The following is a 25,812-nucleotide window of genomic DNA, read 5'->3' on the forward strand; positions in this document are numbered from 1 at the left end:
ATTGTTTTCACAGCGGGCATCCTCCGATCTGCTCACAAAAAATGTGAATTGGTGTGGTAGGTGTACTCACCATCCAGCTACCTGAACGTTAAGAACAGCCATCTTTTTCCTTCCTCTTCCAACCTGCTTGATAAACAGGTGTTGCTCCCTAAAATATACAGAGGAGGCTGGAAGATATAGGTATGCTCTCCTTCATCCTGTTGACCCTGATCCCTCCCTCCCTGACACCCCAAGGACCAGCTTCAGTTTCTAATGTAGCACAGCTAATGTTCCACCTCTTGGCATTATTGTTGGAGTACAAATCTTATTCCTCTTATTTGGAACAGAAAATATGACTTCCTAATCTTTTTATTGTTTATGGCAGCTATAAGAGGTCCTGAAAATAAATATTTGTTAAATTGAATAAACTTCAAAAGCATTTGGATTGAAAACAATAGGTGTATTACCCCGTTAATTGTTTACTGAGTGGCTACTATATTATAAGCCCTGTCCTAGTTCTAAGTGACATGAGCATGAATAATATAAATTCTTGCTCTCTACTAACTCAGGGAGGGGAGCAGGGAGTACAGAATCAGTTAAGGCTTCCAGAAGAGGCTGAGTCAATCTGGGTTTTGAAGGATGAGTTGTATTTAACAGACAGGAAAAAGGAAAAGGACAGTCCAGACATAGCGAATATTTCCACAAAACCACAGTCATAGAAGTAATGTTTTAATTGGGAAACTAAGAAAAGATCAGAGTGACTGAAGCATTGAGAGGAAAAGGACGAAGGGAGGCTGTATTCATTTTCTAATCCTGCATAACACAAACTTAGTGGCTTAAAATACATGTTTATTATTTCAAGGTTTCTGTAGGTAAATGGGTTCTCTGCTCAGGGTCTCATCAGGCTGAAATTGCAGTTGGCTGGGGCTATGATCTCTTCTGAGGCTCAGGAACTCTTCCAAGCTCACATCTTTGGCAGAAGTCAGTTCTTTGAGGCTGTGTGATTGAGGAAACATTTTCTTGTTGGATGTCACCTGGAGACAAGTTGAAGCTCCTGGAATCTACCCCAGGTCTTTGCCACATAGTCCCATACATAGGCCCTACCATAGCATGCTGGTTTGCTTCATTTGTGAGGTCAACATAAGAACATCTTCCTGACATTTCACCTTCTCTGAAAACACTCACCTAATTAGGTCAGGCCCACTCAGAGTAGTCTCCCTTTTTTATTATTAAATGTATTGGGGTGACATTGGTTAATAAGATCACATAGGATTCAAGTGTACATCTCCATGATACATGATCTGTGTATTGCATTGTGTGCCCATCATCCAAAGTCAAAATCATCTTCTGTCACCATATGTTCAGCTCCCTTTACCCCTCACCCCTTTCCGTCTGATTACCACTCTACTGTTGTCTGTGTCTATGAGTTTCAGCTTTATATCCCACATATGAGTAAAATCCTATGGTTCTTAGCTTTTTGTGACTGACATATTTCACTGAGCATAATATTCTCAAGATCCACCCATGTTGCCATAAATGGTAGTATTTCATGTTTATTTATGGCTGAGTAGTATCACATCTTCTTTATCCATTCCTCTATCAAAGGACACTTTGGTTGCTTTATGCCTTGGCCACCTTGAATAATGCTACAATAAACATAGGAGTGAATATATCTTTGCAAATACATGTTTTAGAGTTTTTCAGGTAGATACCAAGAAGAGGGGTTGTTAGATCATATGGTGACTCTATTATTAATTTTTTGAGGAACTGCCATACTGTTTTCCATAGTGGCTGTACCAGTTTACATTCCCACCAGCAGTGAATAAGGGTTTCTTTTTCTCCAAAACTTGTTATTACTTGTTTTATTGACAATATCCATTCTAACAGGGGTGAGGCAGTGTGCAAATTTCCCTGTAGCTGCTGATGTCAATTTATCTTATTGTAGTTTTTATTTATTTCCAGAATAGCTAGTGAAGTTGGGCGTTTTTTTCATGTATATGTTGGCAATCTGTATGTCTTCCTGGGAGAAGTGTCTGTTCAGCTCCTCTGCCCATTTTTCATAAAAATTTTAAAATAATTAATTGACAACAAGTGCTGGCGAGGATGTGGAGAAAAAGGAACCCTCATGCACTTCTGGTGGGAATGCAGACTGGTGCAGCCACTGTGGAGAACAGTATGGAGTTTCCTCAAAAAGTTAAAAATGGAACTCCCACTTGACCCAGTGATCCCACTTCTAGGAATATATCTCAAGAAACCAGAAACACCAATCAGAAAGGATATATGCACCCCTATGTTCATAGCAGCACAATTTATAATTGCTAAAATTTTGGAAACAGCCTAAGTGCCCATCAGCAGATGAGTGGATTAAAAAACTGTGGCACATCTACACAATGGAATACTACATTGCTATAAAAAATAAGAAACTTTTACCATTTGCAACAGCATGGATGGAACTGGAGAGCATTATGCTAAGTGAAATAAGCCAGTGGGTGAAAGATAAATATCACATGATCTCACTCATATGTGGGATATAATGATCAACATAAACTGATGAACACAAATAGATTCAGAGTCAAGTTAGCATTGAACAGACCATCCAAACTCGGAAAGAAGGCAGTGGGAGGGGTGGTCCAAAGGACTTGTATGCATGCATATTAGCATAACCAATGGACACAGACACTGGGGCAGTGGGGGCTTGCCCTCGGGGTGGGAGTGGTGGGGAGGGGTCAATCAGGAAAAAATTTAAAAAAGAAACACAAAATAATTATTATTTGATGTTTAAAGAGAGAGGAAGGGTGAGAGAGAGAGAGAAACATCAATGTGAGAGCACAACATCGTTCAGCTGCCTCCTGTACAGCCCCCTCAATCCTGGGATTGAGCCTGCAACCCAGGTATGTGCCTGGATCAGGAACCAAACTGGCAACATTTCAGAGCATGGGATGATGCCCAACCAACTGAGCCACACCAGCCAGAGCTCTGCCCATTTTTCAATTGGATTGTTTGTTTGGTGTTGAGTTGTATGAGTTCTTTATATATTTTAGATAGTAACCCTTTGTTGAGGCTGATGTTTGCAAATATCATCTCCCATTCAGTTGGTTGCTTTTTTTGTTTTGTTGTAGGTTTATTTTGCTGTGCAGAAGCATTTTAGTCTGATATAGTCCCATTTATTTATTTTTGCCTTTATTTCCCTTGCCTTTGGGGTCAAATCCATAAAATGTTCTCTATGACCACGATCTGTAAGATGAGTACCTATGTTTTGTTTCAGATCCTATATTTAGGTCTTTGGTCCATTTTGAATTAATTTTTATACATGGGACAGACTGTAATCTAGTTTTATCCTTTTGCATTTGGCTTTCTAATTTTCCCAACACCATTTATTGAAGAGACTATCTTTACTCCATTGTGTTTTTTTAGCTCCTTTGTCAAAAATCATTTGCCCATATACATGTGGTTTAATTTCTAAGCTCTCAATTGTGTCCCTTTGGTCTGTGTATCTGTTTTTTCTGCCAATGCGATGCTGCTTTGATTATCATAGCTCTATAGGTAATTTGAACTCAGGTACTGTGATACCTCCCGCTTCATTCTTTTTCCTCAGGATTGCTTTGGCTCTCTGGGTCTTTTGTGGTTCCACACAAATCTGACAATTCTTTTTCTATTTTTTAAAATAACATTGGAATTTTGATGGGAATTGCATTGAATCTGTTTATTGCTTTGGGAAACATGACCGTTATCTATGTACCTTTTTTCAATGAATGAACAGGGAATATCCATTTTATTGTGTGCTTTTCAATCTCTTTTAATAATGCTTTGTAGTTTTCTGTCTGGGCATCTTTGTATGAATGGCATTTTTAAAGATGATACAAATAAGTCTTTCTATTGTTTTCCAGTAAGTGATGCTAAATTACAAGTTTGTCAGCTCCGTGCACTTCTCTGGCTTTTCAGATCTTTGTATGGGGGTGGAAGATGCAAAGGTGGCTGCCTCCCCTGTGATATGAATGCTCTAGTACCAGCGAACCAACCCTGCAGGGGAATGCAGTGGACAATTGGGCTCCAAATCTGTGAAATTCCAGTGCTGTCCCCCAACAGCAGATGCTGTGTAGCCACGATGTGTGTGAGTGCAGTGGGCTGGAGCAACCTGGCCGCCTTCTAAATTTTTTTGTTCTCCTGGTAATGGCAACCTCGGACCTCCCTAGAGTCCCCCCTGAGTCCCCAATCCCAAGACCAAAGAGTATGCCCTTTGCTCAGGGAAAAAGTGATTCTGTAGTACCTGTTCTCGAGTTTGCAGATAATGTGCTTGGTGACCCAACACCAAGGGCAAAGGGAAGCAAGCTCTGGGAGGCTGAGGGGCAGCCAGGCTCTGTGGCTTTGTTTCTCTGTCTGGAATGCTGATTGCTAGACAATTACAGCAATCCCTGTCCAGGTTACTGGGCTCAGCTGTAGCTCATACTGCCCATTCCTGAAGGAATCCCCACTGAATCTCTGCTTCTGAACGAAGTGCCAGCCACACCTGATTTCTTCCCTCTCCAGGCTGAGCCCCACCTTGAGCTCCCAGATAGAGGGCTGCTTTCGTGGCTCCTCTCAGCTTTTCTGCCTTCTCGCCTCCCGAGTTGCTCCTACTTGCCCACTTTATGAGGTATCAATTATGCAAATCCCTCATCTGTGTTTTCGTGTTGAGCAGGGAATCCTTTGTTGAATTATAGCTGTACAAATGGTTGAAACTTCAAGGGGAGAGACCATGGGCATCTCTCATGCTTCCATTCCTTTGACGTCACCAGCAATGGTTTCTTTGATCTTTGCCAGCAGATGTCCATGATCTCTTAGTTGCAGCACTTCCCAGAAGTTAGCAGCATCCCAGCTATTAATTTCACATGGCCGGCTCATCAAAACTGAGAGAGTAGGGCTCCTGTCACGTCAGCACTAAGTCTATATATGGTTAGCACATCTTTTGGTTCTTAGGCTTGTGAAGATTGTTTTCTTTAGTAAACAAAGACCTTATGTGCCGCATTGCTCGCATCACATATGGCTTGAATAGCTTGTCTTTGCCCCACTTCTCAACTCAGGTCCCCTGGCTGCAGTATGCCTAGTCTCCCTTTTAATTAACTCAAAGTCAAGTGATAAGGAACTAGAGATTCCATCATAGTCACTAGCCTTGCCCGCACTCAAAAGGAGCGATTATAACAGGGAGCATATGCAGGGGTTGAAATCTTGTTTTAGAATTCTTACCACAGAAGAAGTAGAATGAATGATAGGGGGGTGGGGGAAACTCAGGGAGTTCAAAACTTGAATTTTCTCTTGGTCCTGCAACTTATTATTCATCTGGTTTGAGGTCTCTTAATGGATATACATTTTTCTACCTATAAAATGGGATAATAACCTTCATAGAGATAGTAAACATACTAATATATTGCAAAGAACTCTGCACATGGCTTTGGATATCTATGTTTGGTGTAAGGAATCCTGTGGGCTATGCTGAGGAGGTCACACTCAATTCTCTAGGGCAGGGAATGGGAAACTCATCAAAGTCTCTCAGAAGGAGAAAAAATTATCAGATTTTTTTTCTTTTTTTCCCCCCACTAGATTCTGATGTTTAGAAATCTGGACTCAAGCCAACTAGTTATTTGTATTTTAGCTCTCCCTGCAGATACTAAGAATTTAATATTCATTTTTCAGAAGTTTTTTATTATGGAAAATTTAAAACATATACAAGTAAATAGAATAATATAATGTTTCCCATGTCCTTATCAACAGGCTTTAATATAATGTTTCCCATGTCCTTATCAACAAGCATCAACATTATTTTATGCTTGCTCCATGTATACCTCTTCTCACCTCCCCTACTTTATTTTTTTATTTATTTTTAGAAACATATTTTTATTATGTAATTACATTTTAATACTATTTTAATAGTAATCAGTTTACCTGACTTATTTTATTTTTTTTCCATTTTTTAAAATTAAGGTATTATATGTGTACATATCTTACCATTGCCCCCCCCACTCCCATACATGCCCTCACCCCCCATTGTTTTGTGTCCATTGGTTATGCTTATATGCATGCATACAAGTCCTTTGGTTGATCTCTTATCTCCCCCACCTCTCCCTAACCTTCCTGCTGTAATTTGACAGTCTGTTTGATGCTTTACTGCCTCTATATCTATCTTTTTGTTCATCAGTTTATAATGTTCTTTATTATTCACAAATGAGTGAGATCATGTGGTATTTTTCTTTCATTGACTGGCTTATTTCACTTAGCATGATGTTCTCCAGTTCCATCCAGGTTGCTGCAAATGGTAAGAATTCCTTCTTTTTTATGGCAGCATAGTATTCTCCTACTTTATTATTATTTTTTAATATAGTTCTTTCAAGGTTAGATTTATATACATTAAAATGTGCTAATCTTAACTGTATAATTTTGACTAATAGATAACTCCATGAAACTCATACCCCTATTAAGATAGAAAATACTTGTGTCCCCTCAGAAGGTATTCCCATATCTTCCCAGTCAACCCCTATCACTCTGCTCAGAGAAGCAACTCCTCCTATTTTTAACTCATAAAGTAGTTTTGCCAATTTTAGAATTTTATACAAATGAAATAATATAGCATTTACTCTTTTGTATATGTTTTCCTGTTGTTGGATTTGTTTTTTTGCAGCATAATATATAAGACACAGTCATGTCATTGAATGTATTAACAGTTTGTGCCTCTGTAGCATTTCATTTAAAAATATATCACACCACTTTTCTTATATTCTTTATATGCCTGGGCTATTTCCAGTTTGGAGCTTTGGTGTCAAAGCTCCTGGTTTAAATCTCTGCTCTGCTCCTGGTTTAAATCTCTGCTCTGCTTCTTGCCAGGCAAGATTCTAGACTTCTTTACAAAATAACTATAATTTCAGTATCTTCATAGATTTGTTGTGAAGATTGAGACAATCCATATAAAGTGCTTAGCAGTGTAAATGGCCCGGCAAATGGCCCACAGCAGTTTTACTCCTCATTAAGACCATTTAATGAACTGCACTTGACACACAAACAGTCAAGTAAGTAATTTATTGTTATTTTTAAAAGGTGAGAATTAAAGGAAGGGATCTCTTGTAAACACAAAGGCTGCAACCCCAAACACCGTTTTCTCACCTCAACATATGGCATCACCAAGCCTGTGTCTGCCCTTGGTGACTTTCTGCCACAGTACACCGGAACATCCTAGACCACTCGGACTTGGCTACACGTGTCAGCCCATTTCCCTCATAATGAATAGACATGGGTTCCAAGACTGTAGCTTCATATAAAGAATATATATATATATATATATATATATATATATATATATATGTGTGTGTGTGTGTGTGTGTGTGTGTGTGTGTGTTGTGCTCTGCAGAAATACATAATGCCTGGGCTGCATACTTTTTTCTTTCTCTTCTCTACTTATAGTTCCAATTTTTTAAAATATTGTTTCAATATATGCCATTTAAAATATTTTTAAAATCTAGGGAAAGATAAGCAAAGTGACTTTTGGGAGTAGTATCCATTTTGGAGGTGGGAGTGAAGGAGACATAATCTTTATCAAAAATAAAAAAAATCAGCTCTTCTTTGTCAAATATCTATGTATTTGGTTAAATTCACTAGGCACTAAGGTAGGGGTGACATATTTCTCCCTGACTCTACTTCCCAACAAGGTGTGGGATATATCAGAACAACCAGAATATTGGAAGAGGTATGAGTAGTTTAAAAAGTCTCCTGGGTAATTCTGATGTTATTCTGCCTACATGTCCTGTATCTTATTGAGACTCACTTGTTAGAATCAGAAAAGAGGACACAGGGCAGAGCTGGAGTTGTCTGGAAATGTAAGAAGTGGCAGAAACAATGAAGAGAACTAAGGGCAAGTGGCTAGCAGAATAAGCACGAAGCCAGGAACGGAGGGCTCCTAAGCATTTAAAACATTGTGAAATGCTTCAGAGAAGTGAAGTAGGATGGAGTAAAAGCAGGTCATTTGAACTTGGAATTAAGAGGTCATTTGTGGTGCTTCTGAAGGGTCTGTTTGTGTGTTTTGTTGGGGGTGAGTAGAGAGGATGGGAGCCAAAGAGTAAGAGGAGATAAGTAAAGTCAGGTCACTCCTTTAAGAAATGGTTTAAGAAGTTCAGCAGAGAAGAGGAAAAAAAAAGTGAAAAATGTTTATGTAACTGAGGGCAAGTTATTTCTCTGTGGCTCAGTTTCTATAAAATGGGGTGATACTCTATATCCCATAAGATTACATGAGAATTAAATAAATAAACAAGTTTCACATGTTTAAAACTGTTTGGGGAACATGGAAAGTACTAAAAAATGTCAGCTATTATTATGTTATTGAAGGAGAAATAGAGTAATTTTTTCTTTTATCCCAGAGTCTCAGGGATCATTAAAGTTGCCCCTTTCCATTACCACTACCTGCCATTCCATTTAGGTGCCTCCTCCAGATGGCAGACGCTCTATATCCCTAATCCAATTTCCGATTGTTCCTCAGCTCAACAGTGCCACAGCAAAACTCTTTAATCTTTGAAAACATTTTTTTTCTCTTCAAGTAACTACAAGACTAGGATAGCAAAAAACACAGCTAGTGAGGGAGTTACAAGAAATTGGAAAAGAAATGGTATTCGTTCTCATTGACTTTCACTTCAAAGTAAATTGGTACCAGCCCTCAGTGCTTTGAGCATCACACTTTTTCTACTCCTCATCCTTTCTCTCCTCACTGTCATTCTAGTTCCTGTTTCACAAGGCTTCCCAACTAACTATACTTCATTTTAATCCTGGGGCCTTGCCTCTTATTCAGCACTTCTTGCTTTTCTTGCCATTTTAAAATACCACCTCCATTGTCTAACTAATCCTATATTGGATGTGGGATACTGGGGAAGTGAGAGAAGAATAAACAAACACAGGTGTTAGAATGGAAGAGAACAGTATGGTATCATGAAAGGAACATTGGTTTTATTTTTTTATTTCTTTAAATATATTTTATTGATTTTTTTACAGAGAGGAAGAGAGAGAGGGATAGAGAGTTAGAAACATCGATGAGAGAGAAACATCGATCAGCTGCCTCCTGCACACCCCCCACCGGGGATGTGCCCGCAACCAAGGTACATACCCTTGACCGGAATCGAACCTAGGACCCTTGAGTCCGCAGGCCGACGCTCTATCCACTGAGCCAAACCGGTTTCGGCGGAACATTGGTTTTAGTATCAAGAGGGTTTAAGTTTCGAGATGAACAACACTTACTAGATGGTAACATTACTTTGGTTCTTGTGATTTAGTTTCTTCATTATTAAATATTATTAAATTGGGACTGATAACATGAGGAATAAATTAAATCATGTGAAATATCTGTTGGTAGTATAAATCCTGTATATACACATCAGTAATTATTCTCTCCTGGATTTTCAAAAAGGACTAAATAATTATAATTTATATATTGAGAATAACTTGGCTTCATCCACCCCAAAGTGGTTCCTAACCTTCACGAAAAAACAAACAACAACAAAAAACAAAATACCATACACACACAAAAAACAACAACAACAAAAAAAACACACAACATACTAGCCTTTTCCCTAACAGGATTTATTGAAATGGAATAAATCTATTTCAAATCTTGGTGAATGGAAGCTTTGAGACGGCCATAACACCCTGTTGTAAAAATGTGTGTTTATATAAATGAAAATAGAGCTTTCTGATGTTAAAGCCTAAATGATACATAAAGGAAACACATGCCCATCTAAGAATGGAAGGCCCGGGGAGGGGTTTAATCCTAAATTGGAATCCCCTTAAGTTAATATATGTTGTGAATTCTATATAATGTATGGACAGAGTGAGAATTTTTCTGTATGTCTTAGAGAACCAAACAGGAAATAGTTAACTGGTTTTATTTTGCTTCACCTCGAGTATGCAAAAGCCATAACGTGCTTAACAAACTGCTTTTGCTGGATCAATATTGTTGTGTAACACCCTTGCCCTGACACCTGCTGCCTGACTGCCTCAGAGGCGGGGCATCTCCCATTGGAAAACAGAAGGAGGAGCTTCCCCAGTAGAGCTGAGAGGATTTACTTCACACACCTGGCCCCGCTGGTCTTCCTACCGTGACATGAGTCCGCCGGAAGAATTCTTTGCGTACTGTGTCTTTCTAATAATAGATTTTCAAAAAGGAGAGAGACAAGATTGGATATGGAACTTGACATCAGCTCCCTCGGGACCTTTGTAGCCATTAATTCTAAAAAGTCATGGTCACATTTATTGTGGACAAACAGCTATGCCAACCCTCATCGGGAAAGCTTTTGATCCAAAGGCACCTGCCTGTCCTGCTCAAGACTGGAGAACAATCACAGCGTTATGTTTAATTAATATTTTTGTCATTATGTTTGGCTTTGTTTGCTTGTTTATGTATACTTTCACGGGATTTTAAACCCATGGGAAAAGCATATTTATATTCTTACTTTTGGATTCTATGGTGCGGAAACAAGAAATGTCAGCTTGAAGCCACTCTGGCCAGTTTTCACATATATATTGAGTTTCTCTTCTATCAATAAGACAAAAATCAAATTGCTAATCTTTCTGTCCATAATAAGAGTTCTTACAAGCTAGAGGTATGGTTCTGTGAGAAATTGATTCAGCTTGAGCCTAGGTGACCTAAAGCAGATAGTTTCTATGGAGATGATTTTTTTAACATGAAAGAATCAGAGTAATTCCATTGGCCACTTAAAATGGAATTACTCTATAGTAAATATACTATAATCGGGTAATTTATAGCCATTTAAAGATTTTCATTCAAAATTTTTAAATTTCTTTCCATTATGGTTAATTTTATGCACCAACTTGATTGGGCTAAGGGATGCCCAGATAGTTTGTAAAACATTATTTCTGGGTGTGTCTGTGAGGACATTTCTGGAAGATATTAGTATTTGAATTGAACTGAGTAAAGCAGGTGGGCCTCATTAATGAGGATAGGCACCATCAAATTTGTTGAGGGCCTGAATAGAACAAAAAGGCTGAGAAAGGGCAAAGCAGAGACACCCCTCTTCTTCCTGCCCTTGCACATAGGCACTCCTGGGTCTTGGGCCTTTGGACTTGGGCTGGTACTTACACCATCCTCCTCCTTGGTCTTGGGCCTTTGCGTCTGGACTACACCACCAGCTTTCTTTGGCTTCCAGCTTACAGATGTCAGACCATGGGACTTCTCACTCCAAAATAGCCCAATCGAATCCTGATACTTAATCTCTTTCTATAAATCTACTTATCTCCTACTGGTTCTGTTTCTCTGGAGATCCTTGACTAATATACCCGGCAAGTGAAAGCTTTGTTCCCATGGCACAGAGGCATCAAGGCCCATTTTGCACAGAATTCCTAGTGGTTGCATAGTGGTCAATAGAAAGTGAACAATAAACATGGGCTTAATTTATCAGTGTAGAAACTGTAATGATGTTAACAGTTTAAAAATTGACCTAAATTCAATAGCCAACTTTTCCTGGCCCAACAATAAAAACTATATTCATTTATGCCTATAGATGATTGCTAAGAACTATAGTGGCCAATTTTCCACTATGAATGGTCTTCAGGAGCTTCATACCTTCTCAATTGCAAATTCGCTTAAGACTTTCTCAAAGGCTAGTTAATTTCATATATTACATATATATGTATGTGTCCCATATATAATATATATAGTATGTCTAAAATAAAAGGCTTGTAAAATTCTCAAATAACAAGAGGGTTAAGTTCTAATAGTCATTTATAGAGGTAGACTTTTAGGTCTCAGAATGTATTAGTGGTTAGGTTCTAAGTCAACTGTTGGTTATACCAATCCATGATGTCCTAGGACCTAGGATAAGGTAATCACACTGAACTAATTAGAGAAACTAACCACACATTTCCGTCTTTTTCTTGTTCATTCTTCCTGTGAACACCTCTCCCCATCTAGACCTTAGCTGACGCCGCTCTCCCCCCTCAGTCCAGAACTAGCATTTACAAAGGAGTTCTGTGCTGGGGTGCAGATTCGGTTACAAAGCCAGCTACCTCTGAGCCACCACCCCTCCTCTCCCAAGTCAACAGCTCTTGCTAGCTTCAGGGAACAGCAGGCAGTGGTCTTCCCAGGAGACTGGGAGGAGGAGCCTAGTTCCAGACCCTCTGCAGCTCTATTAGTTCTGGTGCTTTTGTGGAACTGAACTCCTTGTGGTACATGGGGAGTTTTTCAGTGTACTAGTAGTTCTATGTCATTTGTGCTTGTATTTAAAAAAAAAAATCGGTCTATCATTTTTCTGTATTTGAAACAGAAAAGATGCATCAAGATGCTCTTCATTTCCTATGGGAAGGTGAATTCATCTCTTCTTTCAACTTGAGTGCCAGGACACATCTGTCTTTAGGAGCAAGCACAAGTAGTGGAAAGGGCCTATGCCTGAGCTTAAATCTTAGATCTGGCACTTATTGGCTGTGTGACCTCAGCAATGATATTTAAGTGCCCATCAAGGCATTTGGCTTATAGTTGGTCCCTTTTTTCTCCCTATCCTAGTTTCCATTTCTTCCTGAATCTCCTCTTAATTCTGAAATGCTGAACAATAGGAAGAAGTCATTCCTGACATCCAAGCTTTTGGGAGATGGTTCTGAGGCTTGGCAGAGTTGTAAACATTGTGAGATGTTATGGCTTACTTCTGTGCCCTGATTAGTTTATAACTTTACTCTAAGACAGTGGTTCTCAACCTTTCTAATGCAGCGACCCTTTAACACAGTTCCTCATGTTGTGGTGACCCCCAACCATAAAATTATTTTCGTTGCTACTTCATAACTGTAATTTTGCTACTGTTATGAATTGTAATGTAAATATCTGTGTTTTCTGATGGTCTTAGGCGACCCACAGGTTGAGAACCATTGCTATAGAGCTTAAGACCATAAAAGGCTTGTAAATTTCGATTCATTAACAGTAGCAAAATTACAGTTATGAAGTAGCAACGAAAATAATTTTATGGTTGATGGTCACCACAACATGAGGAACTGTATTAAAGGGTCGCGACATTAGAAAGGTTGAGAACCACTGCTCTAAGACATCATGATTGGTACTAGACTGAAAATTAATTGAGAATGTAACCACTAACTTGTGAGAGAGGGGGGTGCTGAAAGGAATAATGGGGTTCCAGTATGAACTCCAACACATATTAGGGTGGGGAATACAAAGTAATGGAACCAGTGGGAGGCTGGGTCTGTGCCACCGCTTCTCCCTCCCTAAGACAACAGCTTCCTATCACGCTACAGAGAGTAGTGGGCAGCGGTTTTCCTTTGGCTTGGTGAACTGGTGGAATGAGCCCCATTCCAACCTGAATCTATGTACTAAGCCAGTGGTCGGCAAACTCATTCGTCAACAGAGTGGCAAACCACGGCTGGCGAGCCGCAGTTTGCTGACCACTGTACTAAGCAATTAGACTGGCCCCAAGACCAAAGGAGATTCAAGAATATAATGGGAACAGGAACAGCGGCATTCAGAGCTTTTCTGTCATTCCTGTTTTCTAATGGAATCCTCACCCTATGAGTCATGAGATTCCTTTCTTTCACTTCCCAGCTTTGGCCTCCTTTGTGGCTAAGATCAACAATGTGATGTAATTCTAACCAGTCTTACCAAAGAGCAGGGGAACAGAATTTCCCATGGCCATTCATTCTCAAGTGCCTGTTCCTATACATGGGATTGAACAAAGCTAAATCGATACTTCACATAAGCAGTGTTTATAGAGTTAAGAGCCAGAATATTTGGGTTCAAATCTAGGCTTCATTGCTTTCTTGTTGTGGTTGTAAACTTGGGAAAGTGTTTTGAACTCCCCAAATTTCTTAACACCCTATACTTCCTCCACTGGAGCACTTAGCAGACTGCGTTCTAACTGTATGGCTACTTCACCTGGTTTCTCTGTTAGACTAAAAACATCTTGAAAGAAGGTTCTGCATCTACAGCAAATGACACTGTCCTGGAACATGATAGACATGGAAGAATTAATTCAAACAAATTAACAAATGAGATGAGATCAATTCCTATGTCTTTTATATTATTTTTACTTCTGATAAAGTAACCGACGATTGTGGTATGCTATTCAATGGTGAAATCGACTGCTCTTCTTAATAAGGAGAGTATAAAGTTGACAGAAGAATCTGACACATATACTAAGCACTTCATTGAGGTGGGTAAAAAGATGATAGCAACATGCTTCAAATTGAGTCATCAGAAGTAGGAGGGATTGAGGGAATTCATAGTAGATCTGCAGGGATTCATTAACCTCTAGAAACCTCTCCTATTTATTTATGGAAATTTCAGAAACATTTTATTATGAAAGATTTACTTTTCATAATATAATTAAAAGCAAAATTAGCTTTCTTTTCAATAATAAAGCTATACTTTAAATACTGAAGCTATTTCATTTATAGAGAGGTTTGATTTCATCCTAGCCAAGTACAGCTTTGATAATAATTCTAGAATCTTGATTCATGATAATTCTAGAATCTTGACATATCCAACAAGGTGCTTCCCCCTCACTGATTATTCTATGCAATCTCAGTCTCATAACACAAAAAGCTAAAATATTTTCATATTCTAAGGGATATTACAACTTAAAATATGATGCAACATATTGCATGAACTACCAAAAGGGAGAAGGTATAATTTAACTTGGCAAACTAAAATTCAGATACAACTAAGTATTTTATTAGAAACAAATGTATGGGAGGGAATGGTATCAAATCATATTTTTAGTTTATCATAATGGTCTTCAAAGCATGGTCTTAGAGTGGGTGGACATCGAATGCCACAAGAGAGAAACAGAAGCATTGGAATTTCTAATATGCTCAGAATTATTTTCTTATGACCCTTAATAGGGCAGGAAGATGACCAAGAAGAACTGAGAGAGGGGGCAAGCAGGCCCAGTCTACAAAACTGACAGCTCTTTTGAGTGATTTTATTATTATTATTATTAACAGCATCATCATAATTATTACTTATTTTAGCAATAGGGCTTTGATCAGTGCCCTAAAACCTTGTTATGATCTCTTATTCTTGTTCAACAAAAGGCACATTTCCTCAAGTGGCTGTATCCATTCTGCCCTCCTGGAGAATTTAATGGGGCAAACACTTTTATCAAACAATAAGCCAGTCAGAGAAAGACAAGTACCATATGATTTCACTCATGTATGGAATTTAATGAACAAAGTGAACTAACAAGCAAAATAAAGACAGAATTATAGATAGAGAGCAGGCTGACAACTGTGGGGGGCGGGGTTGGTTGGGGTCGCTGGGTGGGGGTATGGAGGGATTGAACAAAAAAGAAAAGAAAAGAGAAAAAAAATTGTGAACATTGACAACATTGTGGTAATTATTAGGGGACCGGGTTTTGGGAGGAGGTGGAGGAAGAGATGGGGGAATTTACGGTGATGGAAGGAGATTTGACTTGGGGTGGTGAACACCTAATATAGTGCACAGATGACGTGTTGTGGAATTGTAAACCTAAAACCTGTATTACTTTGTTAACCAGTGCCACCCCAATAAAATCAATAAAGAAGGAAAAAAGACAACCCAATATTCCAGTTTTCAAAAGAGCATACCATCCATCGCAACTTACTGAACAACAAGAACTTTCCTTGAACAGCTTGCATTGTCATTCTTTGCCTTCATGCTGCAGAGAACTCTGATCAAGGCCATGACAACTAGATGCTGATGATCATCCGAGAATGTTATTCAGTGAATGCAAATTCCCCTTCCAGTATTCTTAGGAAAGCCCTTTGGTAGGTCAGTGCTGTGACAAGGCATATTTGAAAAAGGAGGGTTAACCATGGATACTACAGTACACAGATAACCTCACAAGGTTTAATATATAATGATTTCTCTGAAAAATAAGCCATATAAAACCTGCTATTAATATTTGATGCAGGGAGGTACTGCTATCCAATCTGGAATGAGTGGGGAGATTTTTTGTGTTTTCCATGGCTATTGCCCTGTCTGTAATTATCGCAGGACTGACATTCAGGAGATGTAGCCATAGAGACTCAGCAATTACAGCTAGGGGAGCTTGGTCCATTCTTCACTGACTGCACAGCAAACACCGTTAAAGGCAGGGGAAGCCTGTTATTCATGAATATATATTTGATACATATAAATGCTGTGTGCCATGAATATTTATCTCTTTCATGCATTGCAGCTGTTGTGTATTGAAAACTATTAACAGGTTGGAAACCATCCTTTAGAAACCTGTGTCTGTCATTTGTGTGCAAAACCATCTCTGGAAATTTATCTTTTCCCCTTTCTTTTGTGGGATAGATAGAATACTCCTAGGGCTTAATAGACAGAAAAAAGAATTTGGGCAAACCTATTTTTGCATATATATTTTTTTCTAATTTAAATTGTTTATGTAATTTTAGAACCAAGGCAGTGTTCTCTTTGCCAACCAGTATTAAAACTTTGATGAGCCCTAGCTGGTTTGGCTCAGTGGATAGAGTGTCAGCCTGCGGACTAAAGGGTCCCAGGTTCGATTCTGATCAAGGGCACATGACTTGGTTGTGAGCTCGATCCCCAGTGGGGGTGGGGTGGGGTGTAGGAGGCAGCTGATAAATGATTCTCTCTCATCATTGATGTCGCTATCCCTCTCTCCCTCTCCCTTCCTCTCTGAAATCAATAAAAATATATTTTAAAAAACTGATGAGTGTTCCATTGTTAACAGAAGTAAAAATATCAGACATTAAATAGTATACAATTGTGGGGGTGAGAAATACAATATGATTTTTATTGCCAAAGATAGGATTCTTAGGCATATAGATAATCTAGTTTTTTAAGATGGAATGGATTATTTTTCAGACTTCAATCTTATACCCTCTCATGTGTTCTATAATATAACCACTCTTAACTCTTCTATGTTCCTCAAACAAACTATGCCTTCTCCTGCCTCAAGGCATCTGTTAATTCCATTTCTATTATCTGAAATATTTTTCATTCCGATAATTCTGAGTACCCCTCCAGGTTTCCTCTTAACCTCTTTCTCCTCAAGAACTAACTCAAATGTTTATACATTGTGAAGTCTTCAATGACCTACCCCCATCTTTAGGCAACATCCCTATCTTTAGACTAATCCTTAAGTAGACCTCACCTTTAAAAAAACAGTATACCACTTAAATGAATATCACATATTAAGTATGGAGCTTTTATAGTTATCTAGTGTGTTATCCAGGTAACACTGGTTTTCATCCCAGGAATGTGGTCTGTGTCAGTGTTTGATTTTATTTAAAATGTGCTCAGTGTTAACATGCTGCTTGGGAAAACTTTTTTATTGACCAGTGGTTTAGATTGCTAACTTGTTCTGGGCTTCACTTCCCATTATTCAAGGTAAAGCTAAAGCTCTTTTGGAGAACTCATTTGTACTAGGTTAATCCCATACTAGTTTGGGGCTTATAGATTACATTAGGTCTAGGCCAGTGGTCGGCAAACTCATTAGTCAACAGAGACAAATATCAACAGTACAACGATTGAAATTTCTTTTGAGAGCCAAAATTTTTAAACTTAAACTTCTTCTAATGCCACTTCTTCAAAATAGACTCGCCCAGGCCATGGTATTTTGTGGAAGAGCCACACTCAAGGGGCCAAAGAGCCGCATGTGGCTCTCGAGCCGCAGTTTGCCGACCACGGGTCTAGGCTAACATTTTTCCTTAGCTATTTATATTTAACCTCGAAATTTCTTTACTCACTTCCTCAGTCAAAGTTATTGTCCTTGTCCAGATTTTATCCAAGATCCCTGCACTTGAATTAAAAATTTCAAGTGAAGTTTTAAGAAAAGCCTAACACTACCCAATCAATTTTAATCAATGAAATAAAAAACATTATCCATTTCTCCTATCTAATTTAATAATAGAGAAATATGCAAATTTGTCCATTACAGCATCACGTCATGACTGGATCAGCAGGCTTCAACCCTGCCCTCTGCTCAGGCAGCTGCAAGACCTGTGGTAGGATAGAATACGATAGGCACAGGAATGGAAAAGGAAAGGAAACTGCACGCAGAAGGGGGTGGTGACCACAGGGGGGTGGAGCAGGTGTGCCAGGCGAGGGGTGGGGCGCAAGCATCACGCGGAGCAGGGAGACCCGCCCAGACGTGGGAGGAGGGTGGTGGTGGCCATTGGAGGGGAGGCACCCATGGTCCAGGATGGGGTGGAGGATGGTCTGAGGCCTTCTGGGCAGAAGTGCTCCTGCTTTGTGGCAGCAGTGCCCAGGCTGTGTGGGCCTCGGCCACCCAGCTGGGCGGGGCGTCCCTGGCAGGGAATGGGAGCAGGACAGCAGCGGGGAGGCCAGGGAAGGGGGGGCGGTGAACACTTGGCCGGGGCTGAGCCCTGGACTGGGGGTTAACGCCCAACCCCCCCCCCCCCGCCCCGAATGGAAGCAGGTCTGAGGGAGGAAGTGAAGAAAAAATTAAGGTAGGAAGGAAGGAAAAGGGGAGGGAGGGCAGGGGTAAAGATAAAGGAAAGAAGTAATGTAGGGAGGGGAAAGGGAAAGATGGGAAGAAGGATGATGGAATGGAAGTAGGAAATAAGGAGGAAAGAAAAGTTTATAAATGATGAGTCAGTAGGAAAGTGTTACATAAAGGAGACAGAAAAATTGTGTGAGAGGGATAAGCCAAATAAGGAAGTCAAATACAATTGTGTGTGAAGGGGATAAAAATTACAAAAAAAGTTAGTAGGGGTGACCAGGCTGGCAGGAGAGGGCAGTTAGGGGGATCAGGCAGGCATGCAGAGTGGTTAGGGCAGGCAGGCAGGTGAGCAGTTAGGAGCCAGAGGTCCCAAATTGTGAGAGGGATGTCCAACTGGCAGTTGGACATTCCCTAAGGGCTCCCAGATTGGAGAGGGTGCAGGCCGGGCTGAGGGACTCGTCCCCCCTCCCCCATGCATGAATTTTGTGCATCAGGCCTCTAGTTAATTATAATAAGAGTTACTAACAATATTTTTTTAGACATTTGTGTCAATGTACATAGGTGTAGATAAAGATAGAACATAGACGTGTCGTGTATATATCTCTGTGTAACTATAGATATATTTGTATATTGGCATGTTGTTGACATCCATCTCTGTCATCACCATAATAGCCACTAATATCATCATCATTTTCATCTGTCTTAGTCTATTCAGGCTGCTATAACAAAATACCATAGATTGGGACACAGCCTGGACTGTGCTCCTAAGCAGACACTGGCGGGAACCCACACACCTGCAGCTGACACCTGTGGGACCTCTGCGCACCTGGCATGCACCAAGCCTGACCCCACGCTCCAGACAGGTTCCCAGCCTGGACCCTGTGCCATGGCCACGCAGCCACCACTGACTCTCATCCCTGCTGTGTACTCACCCACTGCCACCACTACTGTGCTGCCACCACTACCCTAGAGCCCAGCTGCTCAGCTCCACTGCCAGGGGGCAGGAACTGTGCTGAAGGCCAAGAGGTGGATGTATCCTCTCCTGACCTGAACTTATTAGAACTGAGGATCTGAGGGGACTGAAGAGATTTTTGATACTGAGACGAGAGTATCTGGGACTGAGAGAGAAGGACCCTTAGGCACAGGCTGTGGAGACAGGGAAGTGAAAGCCTGGGGCCGAAGTCCCTGGGTAGAGTAGTGCTAGCACTCCACCATTGTGCAGCCTGGGAAGCTCCTTTTAATTAGTAGGAAGAGCCACACAGTGGAGCTCAGGGCCAGCCTACACTGGAGGGGTCCGAAGGGCATACCGACCTTAAATCTGGGGGCCCTTTATTTCTTGGAGGAACTTGTGCTGGTGAGTAGAAAGGGGGATGGACAGTAGGATGAGGAAGGAGGATCATCCCTGCCCATCTGGAAAAGGGGAGGTGCCCTCTTTCTGGCAAAACTGCAGGACCCAACCTGCAGCAACCTGAGGCCAGGGGAAAAAGCCTGGGGCAGGAAATCCGTGCCCCTGCAGGTGGCAGAAAGGAGGGGTCAGCAAAGTAGGCAGAGGTGAGGTGTTAGAAGGAGAGGAAGGGCCGACCCCCACTCCTACAAGTTATTGGCACCACCCCCAACACAAGTCTCATCAAACCATTTCATCCAAGACCAGGATATCCCTGCAGAGCCCAGCTCCATGGGGGGAGGCAGAACAGCTCAGAACAGGGACAAGCAAGGCATGAGACTCAAGGCAGACCCAGCCTCTGGGTTAAGGAGTCCCTGCCCACTGACTAGTAGGGCCTTCAACCTCTTGGACCTAAATCAGGTTGCCAAGGGCCAGAAAAAGACAGTGGCATGCACCAGAGAAGCTTTCAGGAGGCCCAGGATAGAAACACCAAGGGACCAGATTCAACAACATCAGAGCAAAATCCACTGAGCTCCACAAATAGCAGACCCAAAGGTTGTTGAGTGTGTGAGTGTGTGCAGATTTGTTTTCTGGTGTGTGTGTAAGTGGCTATTGTGTGTGTGTGTGTGGTTTATTTTTTATCCTTTTATTTCTTTTTTCTTACATATCTCTAATTTCTCTTTCTTTTGATTTTATTCTCCTTTTGTCTCTTATTATTATTACTAGAGGCCCTGTGCACGAAAATTCGTGCACGGAGGGGGGGGGGTTGTCCCTCAGCCCAGCCTGCCTGTACCCTCTCCAATATGGGACCTCTCAAGGGATGTCTGACTGCCTGTTTAGGCCCGATCCCGGAAACGGGCAGTCGGACATCCCTCTCACAATCCAGGACTGTTGGCTCCCAACTGCTTGACTGCCTGCCTTCCTGATTGCCCCTAACCGCTTCTGCCTGCCAGCCTGATCACCCCCTAACCACTCCCTGACAGCCTGTATGCCCCCAACTTCCCTCCTCTGCTGGCCTGGTCACCCCTAACTGCCCTCTCCTGCAGGGTTGATCACCTCCAACTGCCCTCTCTTGCAGGCCTGGTCCTTCTCAACTGCCCTCCCTTGTAGGCCGGGTGCCTCCCAACTGCCCTCTCCTGCTGGCCATCTTGTGGTGGCCATCCTGTGTCCACATGGGGGCAGGATCTTTGACCACATGGGGGCAGCTATATTATGTGTTGCAGTGATGAGCAATCTGCATATTATTCTTTTATTAGGTAGGATAGAGGCCTGGTACAGGGGTGGGGGCCAGCTGGTTTGCCCTGAAGGGTGTCCCTGATCAGGGTGGGGTTCCCTTGGGGCATGGGGCAGCTGGCATGGGGCAAGCAGGCCGGCAGGCAGAGTGGTTAGGGGCAATCAGGCAGGCAAGCAGGCAGGTGAGCAGTTAGGAGCCAGTAGTCCTGGATTGCGAGAGGGATGTCCGACTGCCGGTTGAGGCCCAATCCCTGTAACCGGCAGTAGGACATCCTTCTAGGGATCCCAGATTGGAGAGGGTGCAGGCCGGGCTGAGGGACACCCCCCGCCCCCGCCCTGTGCATGAATTTCATGCACTGGGCCACTATCAACAATAATATATATGTATACACACACACACACACACACACACACACACACACACACACACACACACACATATTACAAAACTAAAATAAAACCAGTTTCTGGACAGTGGGAAAATTTTGCCATAGACTGGGTAGCTTATAAACAACATATATTTCTTAGTTTTAGAGGCTGGAAAACCCAAAATAATGGGGCCAGCAGATTTAATGTCTGATAAAGGTCTGTGTTTTGGTTCATAGAAAACACCTTCTCAATGTGTTCTCACAAGGCAGACAGGGTGAGGGAATTCTCTGGGGTCTCTTTCTATAAGGACACTAATTCCATTCATGAGTGCAGAGCTCTCATTACCTAATCACTTCCAAAAGACTCAACTCCCTAATAGTGTTAGCTTGGGCGTTAACTTTTCAACATGCTGCATTATCTCTCTCTCTCTCTCTCTCTCTTCTCTCTCTCTCTCTCTCTCTCTCTCTCTTTCTTCAGGTTATATGTACATTTAAATGACTTTATGATCAGTGATATTAAGAAGAAATGAGAGAAGTCCAGACAGTTCTTTACTTCTAGACCAATTATTAATTCATTTTATTTCTCTTGCTTTTTCTCTCCTTTCTATTTAAAAATATATTTTTATTGATTTCAGAGAGGAAGGGAGAGGGAGAAAGAGATAGAAACATCAATGATGAGAGAATCATTGATCAGCTGCCTCCTGCATGCTCCACACTGGGGATTGAACCCACAACCCGGGGCATGTGCCCTTGACCGGGAATCAAACCTGGGACTCTTCAGTCCATAGGCCCTTGCTCTATTCACTGAGCCAAACCCGCTAGGGCTAGCTATTTCTCTTTTATGTCTAGATTTTAGCTATTTCACTGTTGACTAAAATGTCCTCCAGGGGAAAGAAGATGAGCTCTTAGCTTCTAGTGCAATGTACAGGGCTCTAGGGACACTCATTATGTGTCTGTTGACAATGCTAATGATGATGACAAAATTCAAATCAGTTAATCAATTCTGAACCTGTTAGTAATCTCAATGAAACTTGGATATAGGTTAAAACAATTGAAGAATTTTCATAGAGACACTCTTCTTACAGAGAGGAATACCCATGTAGAGGGCTTCTATCTCAATCTCTCTCAGCTTGGAATGAGATAACAGAGGGAGGCTAGCCAGGGTAAAAGCAGGGTAGGCAAATGTGTCTCTGGTAACAGTGGGGTTATGAGAAGCTCTATCTGCCCAGACTTTTCCTACATCTGACATTTATCTCTGGGTTAAGACATCTTTTCTAGTCTTTCCTGTTTGGGTAAACATAGAAAATTGTAGAAACAGAGACGCTTCTGTAACTCAGAGAAGAAACATTTCAGCTAAATCTTGAAGGTCCTGCAGAAGTAAGCCAGATGGACTGGAGTGTTTGGGGGAAAGCAGGCAGGAATGCTTTCCTTCTCTTGTCTCAGCCAAGCTAGGCCAAGCTCAAAGTCCTGAAAGGGTAGCAGGAGATTTCTGAGTGCCTCAGGAGAGGAACCCGGAGGAAGCGGAGTGACAGACGTCACCCGCTTCACGATTTCCTCTGGGGTGACTGTGTAGCCTGAGAAGCACTCTTCACTTTCATATTTCAGTGTTTCCCTCTTTGTTTCTCAGTAATTTTTATTGTTTCTGCATTAAATTGCCATAAGATCTCTTGATATTTATTGATGTTAAAGGCAAATATGAGCATAAATAGAAATTCAGTGTATTCTACACTTCCCTTGTAGAATATTTTCCATTATGTTATTGAATAAACCCAATTTGGTCTGGGAATATAGAAAAACCTACCAATCTGTTTGCAAAATACTACTACTACTACTACTACTACTACTACTACTACTACTTATATTGCCCCTTTTATTTAAAAGTTAAATCTCATGAAATTCAAACCAATTTTCCAAATCTGAGATCAATTTTACAAAAAATGTATGAGACTTTTAAGAGAAAATGCAGCCAAGAGAATACTGTTTCTTTTATACTACCCACAGATTACATGTTAATATATGTCTATTTGATTCAAATGTCCTTTCTACATAAGTCTATTCCCAGCAGTCATGTCTCCCTGCCCTACCTGCTTCAGTTTATTTTCATTGCTCACATCCCTCTTTTTTCCCCCTTAGAATACTGTGTCCTCTAAATTTAAAGAAGTCTTGGGCCTTTTAAATTCTACAAGATCTCCAAAATGCTAACTGCATCCCAAATTCCTACTTTTAATTCTTTTGCCTAAAATTAAAGAGAAAAATAAACAAATGAACAAAACAGATACACATTCAACACATAAAAAAAGAATTCCACAGGTTTTCATGAAAGAAAAGAGCTGAAAAGGAGAAGAGGGAAAAGTGGGGCTTATGTGGCAACTTTATGTCAATTAATAACACTCCTCTCTTCCTTGCCTGAGTCTGGAACCAACTAAGGAATGAGAGTCAGGATGATCATCAAAGTATCAGCTTAATTTCAGACAAAGGCCCACGGGAGGCCTTGGCTTACATGTGTGGCAAATGGACTTGCTAATTCTATACCCCAGAAAGGGACAGATTTCTCAATTTGGTCTCCAGGCAGAGGTAGCAAATCATGCTGTTCCTGACATGGAAACAGTGGCAGGAGGCTTGTGTGCTGCTATAAATTTTACAGCAACAAAAACACAGATTGTTTCTTTCTTGAGAGTTGACTGGATTCCAAAGAGAGTTGAGGAGGGAGCTAAGAAGCGTACTGTCCATTCCTTCTTTCAATTTGCCCACCTCATGAAGAGGAATGAGAGAGGATGTTGGCAAAAGACAGGACCATTTTGCTATTGGTGGTCCCACCACAGAGAGATGTTAAGACAGGGACGAGGGAGAGTCCACAGGTAACGCTTAAGGACTTCCCTCAGCCCCTGTCTAAATTTAATTAAGCTGCTTTGATTTTTTTTTTTTAGGCCTTTGGCAAGCTTCATGGACACTGAACTATTCTTGGTTTGCTTATGCCTTTCAAAATTACCCTTAGGATAGTGCTGAGGGCTGGCTCTTGGGAAAGGGTACACATTGTTCCAAATTTGTTCTTAGTGAAACCAGAATGGGAGCCAGATCAGGTGCTTTCAAACAGAACCTCTGTATTAGTCAAAAAATGAGTGGCAACAAAACCTATCAGCTCATCTGCTCCATTCTTATGGCCAGGCCAGGGAATATGGGCTGCTCAGCCTCTTGAGTTTATACTGCTTATCAGAAAGGCAACTAAATCAAGGCTCCTCAGAAATAGATACAGAGGACTCATTACATATCAGTGTATACACATCCAGAAATGTCTCCAGAACATGTGAAGAATGTTCTCTGACAAAAGAAATCTCTGCTGAGAGTTTTTTCCCCATTAAGCCAATTTAATTCCTTAATCAATTTCCTACCTAGCACTCAGTTCATACCAAATTTTTAATAAATGTTTATTTATATTCTGCTAAAGATATTCTCATAGGGATCATATTCCATCTAAAATTTTTTAATGGGAATGAGTTTTGCTAATCAAGTTTTTATTCATGCCAATAATTATAGCATCTACAATTAAAATTTTTGTTTTATGGACACTATGTCTACCAAGTCCATTTATTTTAAACTGAATTTTGAAGAGAGAAATTTTATCCAAGAGTTTTGTTTCTGTGAAGTTGTAGTCAATAACAAATTTTACTATGTGCAATATCTGTTTGATTTTGTAGGATTATCTGTATTCTTAATATTAATTATAAATTGATAGAAGAAAATAGTTTGTTTTTATTTTTTAGATGACTCTTGAAATAGTAAAAAATTCACCTTTCACGTTTCAGGATTACTTTATTAGAGAGGATTGGACTACTATATTGCTAACACAGTTCTATATATTTTTCCATCACTTTGAACATTGCATTTTAAAGTGCTCTTTCTACTAGTGGATCAAAGAGCAAATCGTCAGTTCAATTTTCATCTTTTAATTTACATTTATCAATACTTGGGAGGAAAAAAGATAAGAGTACTAAAAGAAAAGAAAAGGAAAATTCTTTGTTCTCTTTTTCTTCCAACTTTTCTCCTGTTTGTGTTGTCTCTCCTCTAAACTTTCCAGCCTCATCAACGTTTCTCTGACACTCTTTTATCCTTCGCTCACTATTACAGTCTCACTGTCTCTTGTTCCAGCGCTCTTCTGCCTGCTGTTGTCTTTACTGTCTCCTTCTTGTTGCTTCTGAATCTCACTCACTTTCCTTTAAGTCTTTCCTCTAGGCATTTACTCTTCCTCCTCTATTGTCCTGCTACCCATCTCTTACAGAGTGCTCAATGTCATGATTAAAAAGGCTCAGAAGAAACTCTTGTCACTGTCACTCAGCATTTCACTGGGATCAAGTAACCATAACCAAAAGAGATTGTGAAACCGTGTTTTTTTTTTTTTATTTTATTGATTTTTTTACAG

Source organism: Eptesicus fuscus, chromosome 7 (genome assembly GCF_027574615.1).
Source record: "Eptesicus fuscus isolate TK198812 chromosome 7, DD_ASM_mEF_20220401, whole genome shotgun sequence".
Classification (NCBI taxonomy): Eukaryota; Metazoa; Chordata; class Mammalia; order Chiroptera; family Vespertilionidae; genus Eptesicus; species Eptesicus fuscus.